The following is a 9345-nucleotide window of genomic DNA, read 5'->3' as shown; positions in this document are numbered from 1 at the left end:
GTCAAATCAGGGGATGCCCAGGCTCACTAGAGGACCATGAAGGTGGGCAGTTTGGATCTAACATTTGGGAAGTCCTCCCTTGCCAGAGCAAACTAGACTGGGGATTATGATTAGTAGAACACACACTAATCATAGCATACTGGAAGCAGAAGCAGGAGGATCCCTTTGAGTATGAATGAGGTCAATCAGACAGGGGTAGGGCTACAGAGCTTCGCCCAAGACTATAGTAGCCACTCACGACTCTTCCTTGCTTTGCTCTTAATGTACACCTTAAGTTTCCTCTCTCTTCCCTTTTTGCGATCAACTAAAAAAATATGCAAAAAGCATGCGTTGGTAATCCACACACCAATAATCACCCCAGGTCATGAGAATAAAAACAAAAAACAAAGGGGCTGGAGAGATGGCTCAGTGGTTAAGAGCACTGGCTGCTCTTCTAGAGGTCCTGAGTTCAATTCCCAGCAACCACATGGTGGCTCACAACCACCTGTAGTGAGATTTGGCGCCCTCATCTGGCGTGAAGGTGACCATGCAGGCAAAACACGGTATATATAATAAATAAATCTTAAAAAACAAACAAACAAACAAAGGGGTTGGAGTGATGGCTCAGTGGTTAAGAGCACTGGCTGCTCTTCCAGAGGTCCAGAGTTCAATTCCCAGCAGCCACACGATGGCTCACAACCATCTATAATGAGATATGGTACTCTCTTCTGGTGTCCAAGCATACATGCTGGCAGAACACTATACAAAAATAAAGATTTATTAAGAAAAAAAATCTAGCTTCTATCAATTTACGTCACACATACACACACACACACACACACACACACACACACACACACACACACACGAATGCCAATGCTACGAGAGACTAAGAAGCCTTTCCAGGGAGAGCAACAGGCAGAACCGCCCGAGTGGCAGTCGGGGGCTTTCTTTGACTGTGATATTAGAATACTTTGTAAACTCTGAAAACGTTATAAATTAGATCTTTTTAATTTTTGAGCTTACCGTATAGCCCAAGTTGGCTTAGAACTTGGAATCATCCTGTCCCAGTCTCCCGGGTGACAGACCAAGGCAGATCTTAGTTTTATTTTTTCAGTGTTAACGGTTTGAGGACATACATGCTGAGGTACTTACTGAGAAAGAGGCACCTCCAACTAACTCTCAGATGGTTCAGGAAGTTTTATCTACTTGTCTATTAAAAAAAATTTAAAAGACAGTATTTACTCACTAATATTTATCAAAATGAACCTTATAGCCACACACAAAGTTTATTGAAGCTTAATCCATATTGCCTAAACAGAAAACCATCAAGATGTACTTCATCATGGCATCATATACTGCAATACTACTTAGCAGCAAAGGAATGAGCCATTGATTCCAGGAATCAGCATAGGAAAATCTTAAATGCTTTTTAAGTGAAAGCCAGACTCAAAAGGCTATTTATTATATCTACATTAGCAAAAGCTGATCTGTAGGAATGGAAAAGTCCATGGTACCAATAGATGAGAAGAATGCTTATATGGGGGGAATATTTTGAGTAATGAACTATTTTGGAAGGCTTTGGCATAGTTAAAATTAGTCAAATCAGAATGTTTCCTGTGTAGGTTGTTTTATTCTTTTTTTTTTTTTTTTTTTTTGACAAGGTTTCTCTGTAGCTTTGGAGCCTGTCCTGGAACTTGCTCTTGTAGACCAGGCTAGCCTCAAACTCACAGAGATTCGCCTGCATCTGACTCCTGAGTGCTGGGATTAAAGGTGTGCGCTACCACCACCGGCCATTTGTTTTATTCTTTTGAGGCAGGGTTTCTCTATGTAGCCCCGACTATTCTGAAACTCACTCTGAAGATCAGGCTGGCCTTGAACTCACAGAGATCTGCCTGCCTCTGCCTCCTGGGTGCTGGGATAAAAGATACCACCACCTCCTGGCTCTCTGTGTGTTTTTATAATCAGGAAACCAAGGGCGGTGGGATCCATATATGAAATGCAGATTCAAATGAGTTTATATATTTCAAGTACACATCTTAAGCTAGGGTGTTGAGAAAAGCAGCTGAGCAGCCTAAGGGCCCTCGGGAGCTTCTGCTCCTGTCTGAAAACAGTGGGATCTGGTTCTTACATTTGCTCATCACAGTAGCTGAGTCTAGAACTAGATTGTTAGGATTGCATAAATAACACCACACATTGTTGATAATGAGCCAGTTTATTATTTGCAGAGAAATGTCATCAGTATTTGGGAGATGAAAGGGGATCACAGCTGAAGACATCAACATGAAGCTATGTTTAGTATGGTAACATTCACAGCAAGTAGACAGTGTACATGCAATTCCTCTCCACTGAGAAAAAACCATGACTGTAACAATGAACACACTCAACACCACCTAAATACCAATTTCTAAAAGAAAAAGTGGGGAGACACCTCTCTCCATCAGGCAGCATGGTGAAAGATATTCTGCCTGCATGCCACCAGCCTGCTTATGTACCCTTTCTAGGTACTGGCCAGAGGCTAAGCATGTTCGCCCCACTCTGGGCTTCTTCACTCTGCTCAACCTCCATTGCAGATGACATCGCTTTCTCTGTCATCTCCCTTTCCTGGCAGCTGCTGAGATTTACAGCTTTACAGCTTGCCTGCCTTGTCTGTCTGTCTGTCTCCACCCCCCCTCCCTTTTTGAGACATGGTTTTTCTGTGTAGCCCTAGGTGTCCTGGAACTCACTATGTAGACCAAGCTGGCCTTGAACCCAGAGACTGCCTACCTCTACCTCCCAAATGCTGGGATTAAAGGCATATGCCACCACTGCCCAGCTGTTGTTTTCTCTTACAAATAAAATCTACTAAAATTGTTGAGCTAAAAAACAAATGAACAAAAACCAAAATCTAGGGACCTTGAAGAAATAGCTGATTCTACTGGTAGGGGAGACAAGAGGTAGTACCAGGAACTAACTCAGCGTCAGTTCAAACCTATAAAACCTTCATGGGCTGGAAGCTGAACCCAGGACTTCACACACACACACACACACACACACACACACACACACACACACACACACACAATGTAATACTAAGCAAAACCACACCTCCAGGATTCTAACCACAAAGTAGATAAAACAAAATCTTATTTTGGTGAAAAAAAATAGCAAATAAACTTTACTAATGTGACATTACATTGCTTTTAAAATTATATCTGGACTTTTAGCATATCAGCTATCTCCTCTTTACCAGATTTGTAAATGAGACTAAATGGTGGCTGTAGGAGACTAGAAAGGTAAAGCAAAATAAAAGTTAAAACACAACATGACAGTACAACAGGGACGGTACCCCACAAAGCACCTGATAGGAAGATGGGCAGACTCCACTTGGCTAGTTGCCAAGAAGCTTCGTGCAGCTCCCACGTGAGCCCATGCCATTCCTTCTTTTGGTTGATGATCCTCTAAGACTCTATCACCCAGCGGGGAAGCCTGGCAGGTAATACCTAGTCTCCTCAGAAACAGAGCTTTCTCCCCAGTCCCCAACCTGAGTACCAAGTCAGCAAGTGGTAGTCAGTGACCTCCATGCTTGTGCCGTTCTCCCCTTGGGGGACAAGCTCTGCGACCTGACAGGTGTAAGAGCACACCAGGACAAGAACTGCTTTGCCAGTCAGAATCTTGAACTCTTTTTGGTGACTGGTTACTTAAAAACGAGTGGGAGTCGGCCAGGCTATGGTGGCGCACGCCTTTAATCCTAGCACTTGGGAGGCAGAGACAGGCGGATCTCTGTGAGTTTGAGGTCAGCCTGGTCTACAGAGTGAGTTCCAGGACAGCTAGAGTTCCAGAGAAACCGTCTTAAAAAAACAAAACCAAAAGCTCAAAAACCTTCATATTGTGTGTTTAGGGAGTGGAGATCACCTCATTACAAGTACTTGTTTCTATAAAATGCTGTCAACATGGTAGAATCAATACACAGCAGCAGCGATTTCTAATGGAAAGACTCTCACATTATCACTGGATATAGTTCAAGCTAGAGTCCTGAGAAGAACTTTAAAAAAACTGAAATGTGTGTGTGTGTGTGGTCCAGACAATTCCATGTTGCCCAGGCTGGCCTCCAACTAGACCAAAGACTGACTTGAACTAAATAAAGCTCCTGCCTCCTCTCAAGTGCTAAGATTAGAGACTCACACCTCTAATGTGTGTGCATTTTAAAATTTAAAATGGGAGCCAGATGTGGAGTTGTACGCCTTTAATCCCTGCACTGGGAGGTAGAGGCAGGGGAACCTGTATGAGTTTGAGGCCAGCCTGGTCTACAAAGTGGGTTCCGGGACAGTCAGGGTTGTTAGAGAGAGAGAAACCTTGCCTCAAAACAAACAAACAAACAAACAAATAAAATAAAATTAAAATGTACACACCTACACTGAGAAACAAAATGAGGTCACTGAAGAAACCAACCGACTGAACTACTTGGGAGCTGGAGAGATTTCGCAGGTGGGTTGGGCACTGCTCTTGCAGAGAGGACCTGAGTTCAGTTCCCCGCACCCACACTAGGCAGTGCACAACTGCCTTTACTCCAGCTCCAAGACGAAACACCCTCTTCTGGCCTCCCTTGGGTACTTGGGAACACACACATTAAAAAAAAGTTACTTTGTAACTAAATCTCAACCATTTCCTTTTCAGAGTGGGTCTATAACCAAGTGCTAAATAGTCTAAATATTTCAGTTTGCCGTGGTGTGAAAGCAAGACAAGCTTCACATGAACTTTTATGCTGTAACTCCCATATGCACTGTATTGACTAATTTTTTTTAAAATTTTTTTCAAGACATGGTTTTTCTATGTAGCCCTGGCTGTCCGGGAACTTGATCTGAAGACCAGGCTGGCCTCAAACTCAGAGATCCGCCTGCCTCTGCCTTGTCTGGGATTAAAAGTATGAGTCCTCTCTGCCTGGAAGAGTTGACTAATCTTAACACATTACTACATAAACTTGCCAGCTAGGCCTGTTTGTTATAAAGCATCAGCTTATTTTAAGCTTATTATGCAAGTGCATGGCATTAAATATGCATAGCTATTCAAACTCTTGACTCTCAAGTTGAAGTTATTCATTTATTTAGTTTTGGTTTTTCAAGACAAGGTTTCTCTGTAGCTTTGGAGCCTGTCCTGGAACTAGCTCGTGTGCACCACCACTGCCTGGCCTGAAGTTGAATTTACGTTCTGTGGCTCTCCCTATACTCCCCCCCCCCCTTTTTTTTAAAGCAGGGTTTCTCTGTATAGCTTTGGAGTCTGTCCTGGAACTTGCTCTGTAGACCAGGCTAGCCTCAAACTCACAGAGATCTGCCTGCTTCTGCCTTCCGAGTGCTGGGATTACAGTGTGCACCACCACTGCCGGGTTGCCCCACATTTTCCAATTCCTGTCTTGTTTGTAGGCCTTCTAGAGAATGATGGGTTTTCCAGGTTCGTGTGTCACCTTTGGTGGCTCGAAGTGTCCAGCTTTACTGAGGAAGGGCAGACTCCTTCCACTGTAGCTGTTCTACATCAGCAGTAAATGCTTCAGTTTTGCCCATGTCTTTCACTGACAATGCATGCCAGACTTTTATTTTTCACTTTAGAGGATTTGAAGATATCCAGTACTCTCCCACTTGCATACTTTTCCTGTTTAGTAGTATTACTTGACTAGATTCTGTCAGTGTTCAGGTGACCAAACTGGGGTTGGATTTCAACTCATTCAATGGGATGCCCTTACTAGTTCAACTCTTATCTGATGGTGGACAGTTAAGACTGGTTCCATTTCTTTGCTACTGTGGTAAGAGCAGCAAGAAACATACACAGGTATATCTGTGACACACAAATGGATAATGAAAACTGCAATAAATAAGTAAAATTTGCAAAAAATACCCAGATGGAATTGGAAAATAATATAGTGAGGTAATCCAGGTTCAACTACATCTTCTATGTGGATCCCAGCTTCTAATATCAAGGACATAGTACTTAGTGAGGTAGTGTGGGTAAAGACCAGGAAACTTATGAGATAGAAAATGAGGCTTTAAGGGAGGTGGCGTGGGTAACAGAACACAGGAGACATGCGAGGGAAAGAAGGGAAGGTTGATGATGGATACTGAATCTGAATTCAACATGTACGGGCATATTTATTTCCTCCCCATCATCATGTAGTATTTATACTGCATTTTTTCTCTGTAGCTTCAGAGTCTGTCCTGGAACTCAACCATCTGCCTGCCTCTGCCTTCTGAGTGTTGGGGTTAAAGGTGTGCACCACCACCACTTGGCCTAGACCTATTAATACTTAAAAAGAAATAGTCCCCTTCGCCAGGCTTTCTACTGGGTTGTCTGACTTGCTGAGCTTTGTAACTTGAGGATTTTGACATTATGCACAATTAACTTTTTGAAAAATTAACTATTTAGGAGAGGGCTGTCTCAGATGCCATGTTACATTACGATTATGGGTTGGAGATGGCTCAGTGGTTAAGAGGACCAAGAACTCAGTTCCCAGCCACCCACAACTCCCACTCTAGGGGATCTGATGCCCTTGTCTAGCTTAGTGGGCACTTCTCCCATACAGTGTGGTTACACACACAGGCAGAATAAACATAATATGAAAATAAAACATTTAAAAAAGTTTACTGCAGTATCTTAAAATCAGGAATTCTGGTGGAACATGAAGTTATAAACCCAACTTCCTTGCCCTCAATTTGTCAAATAATTCGTCCTGTCCACTGGACTACAGTAGTTTCATGTTCAGAGGCTTCTGAGCTCAGTTACTGATTCCCAAGAGGACTCCCTCTACCACAGCTCTGGGAAGAGGAGACTGTTCTACCTTTGTAACTTATTTTCTGCCTGACTTCATGAATTCAAATAACTTTATCCAGCTAACAAATGGTAAATCTTCTGGAAGTGGACTTCAAAGTGATCTCGGGCCACTTCAGTTTGCTTTTTACACGCTTCTAAATTTTTGAACTTAATTTCACAAAACAGAAGACTTCACTTGCCAATTTGACTTTGAGAAAATGGAAACCCAAGGTCTCTTAAGAGTCCCCGGAGAGAGGGAGTATCATTGTTCCTACAGTTATTAAATAGCCCACCCAAACTAATCCCTTCTATACTGCCGAGTGCAAAGTCCACTCGACTTCCCCACCCCCAACTTTAGACACCATGCTTCTCTGTTCTTTGCTTTTTTAAAGATTTTTTTTTATGTTTGAGTTTTGTCTACATGTAGGTCTGCACACAAGAAGATGGCATCAGAGACAGCTGTGAGTCACCACCTGAGGGCAGGGAGTTGAACTCGACCTCCGCAAGAGCAGCCAGTGCTCTTAACCTCTGAGTCATCTCTCCAGGCCTCCACTTCTGGGACTTTCTTTACTCACCTTTGAGCTTCAGTGCTGAAATGCTTCAGTCTGGTCCCAGAGGATTTTTTTTTTCCATTTCCTTTGCCATTCTCAGATATTTTTCAGCTTTATGATTTGAACTTCCAGCTCATCATCTTCAGCAGTGTCTGCCTGTTATTCAAAATGCACTCTCTACTTCTCATGAATACCTCCAGCTAACTGCAATTATGTCCTTCCAGCTGTTGCCATGCCCAAGGTCTCACAAGCCACCTGTGATTTTTCCTCCTCCTCCACAATATACACATTCAGTATATTGTCAAACCCTGATCACTCTAAGACATACCCAAGTAGTCAATTGCTTTCCACTTTTCCCACTACTACCCTGGTTCAAACCCTCCCCTGACCACAACAGCACCCCCAAACCCATTTTGACCTTAGTGCCATCGGGCATTTTCAATGACTTCCCATTATTTTCCACCCTAAGTCCTACAGAGCCCTTCCCAGTCGGCTTTCATCTATCTCTTAGACCTTCTCTTTCTCCTTGCTCTAGACACTAAGGTGCTACCCAAATGCATAGCCTTTCAGGCCATCTCTCATGGCTCCCTTGCTTGAGATAATCTCTCCAAGATCAAGAGCCTCACTCCTTTACACTTTGATCTCCCCTCAGCTCAAGTAACAGAACAGTGCCCTGACACCCGCGCTCCTTTCTTATACTAGCACTTTCTACCACACAACACTATTCTACACGGCTCTCTGTCAGCAGACGACACCTCATAGGAGTAGGAACAGTGTCTGCAACGTAAGACTGGGGTAACTGTTAAATCTGCAATATGAAAACATACTTCATACACAAAACTTCCTGAAGTTCGAAACCCATGCCATTAGCTACAATTTACAGCACACTGTAAGCTGGCTCTGAAAACCTGCAGACATGACTGAAGGGTGACCTAACTACTACACTACTATTGCAATGGCCTACTGGTCCCACAAAGATTGCTGTAAATGTGTGCCAAGTATTTCAGCACCTCAACATTCATCACTATTTCACTCAGAAAAGTCCAGAAATAACATCTGAATGCACTCCAAGAGGATAGTTGTAGCTACATCAGTGTGCACCCATCAGCTGACAAGTCTGGCTGTACACAGCACTGCCTAGAAACAATTCAGAAATTCTCCTCACTTATTATGTACTCAGAAGTATTAACAGCAAATTACTGATAAAACTCATTTAGATTTTTTTTGTTTTTTAAAGAAAGGGCCTCTTTTTCAAAAAAATGCAGTCCTTGAACTCACAGAAATCCTCCTGCCTCTGCCTCCTGAGTGCACTGATGCACTTTTTACCAATATTGACGAGGAATACTTGAAATGGTCACAGTAAGATACTTGTAACATTTCTAGAAATGAACTCAATGAGGTTGGGACAAAAATCCCAAAGTGACAACTAGAACAATCTTCACATCACTATCAGTGGATCAAGTTTTACTCAACTTCAGACGGTCACCTGTGAACTGTAGTCAATAAAGGGACATTTTGGGAAGTCAGACAAAGGAGCTCAAATGACAGTCGCAGTGTGAGTAGCTCCTGCTGTCAGCTGCACCCACCTGAAGACCTATACGGTTCCACTGCAACCACAACCCGAAATAATGATTCTTTAAATGTCAGACTACAAATGCCCGTTCAGAAACGGAATGACCTATTTACTTGCTTATCAATATGGCTATCATATGAACTGAGGAAAAAAATCATTTGAAAAAACTGAATAAAGCTGCTGACTGTAGTCTCACTAAAAATGTCAAGATTTCATCTTCTGGAACAATTTCTTTAGGAAGCAAATTAGAACCTGAACTAATGAGCAGGCAGACTGAAATGAACATCTCCGCAAACCAAATCTCACACTCTGGGCTCTTTTTTTATTTTTTCAATTTTAATCAATTTATTTCTTTTACAACCTGGTTGTAAAACCACAGTTTTCCCTCTCTCTTCACCTCCCAGGCCACTCTGTTTCTGTTCAGGAAAGGGCAGGTCTCCCTTGAGTATCAATAAAACTAAGCAC

This window comes from Arvicola amphibius, chromosome 3 (genome assembly GCF_903992535.2).
Source record: "Arvicola amphibius chromosome 3, mArvAmp1.2, whole genome shotgun sequence".
NCBI lineage: Eukaryota > Metazoa > Chordata > Mammalia > Rodentia > Cricetidae > Arvicola > Arvicola amphibius.
This window is presented reverse-complemented; position numbering follows the sequence as displayed.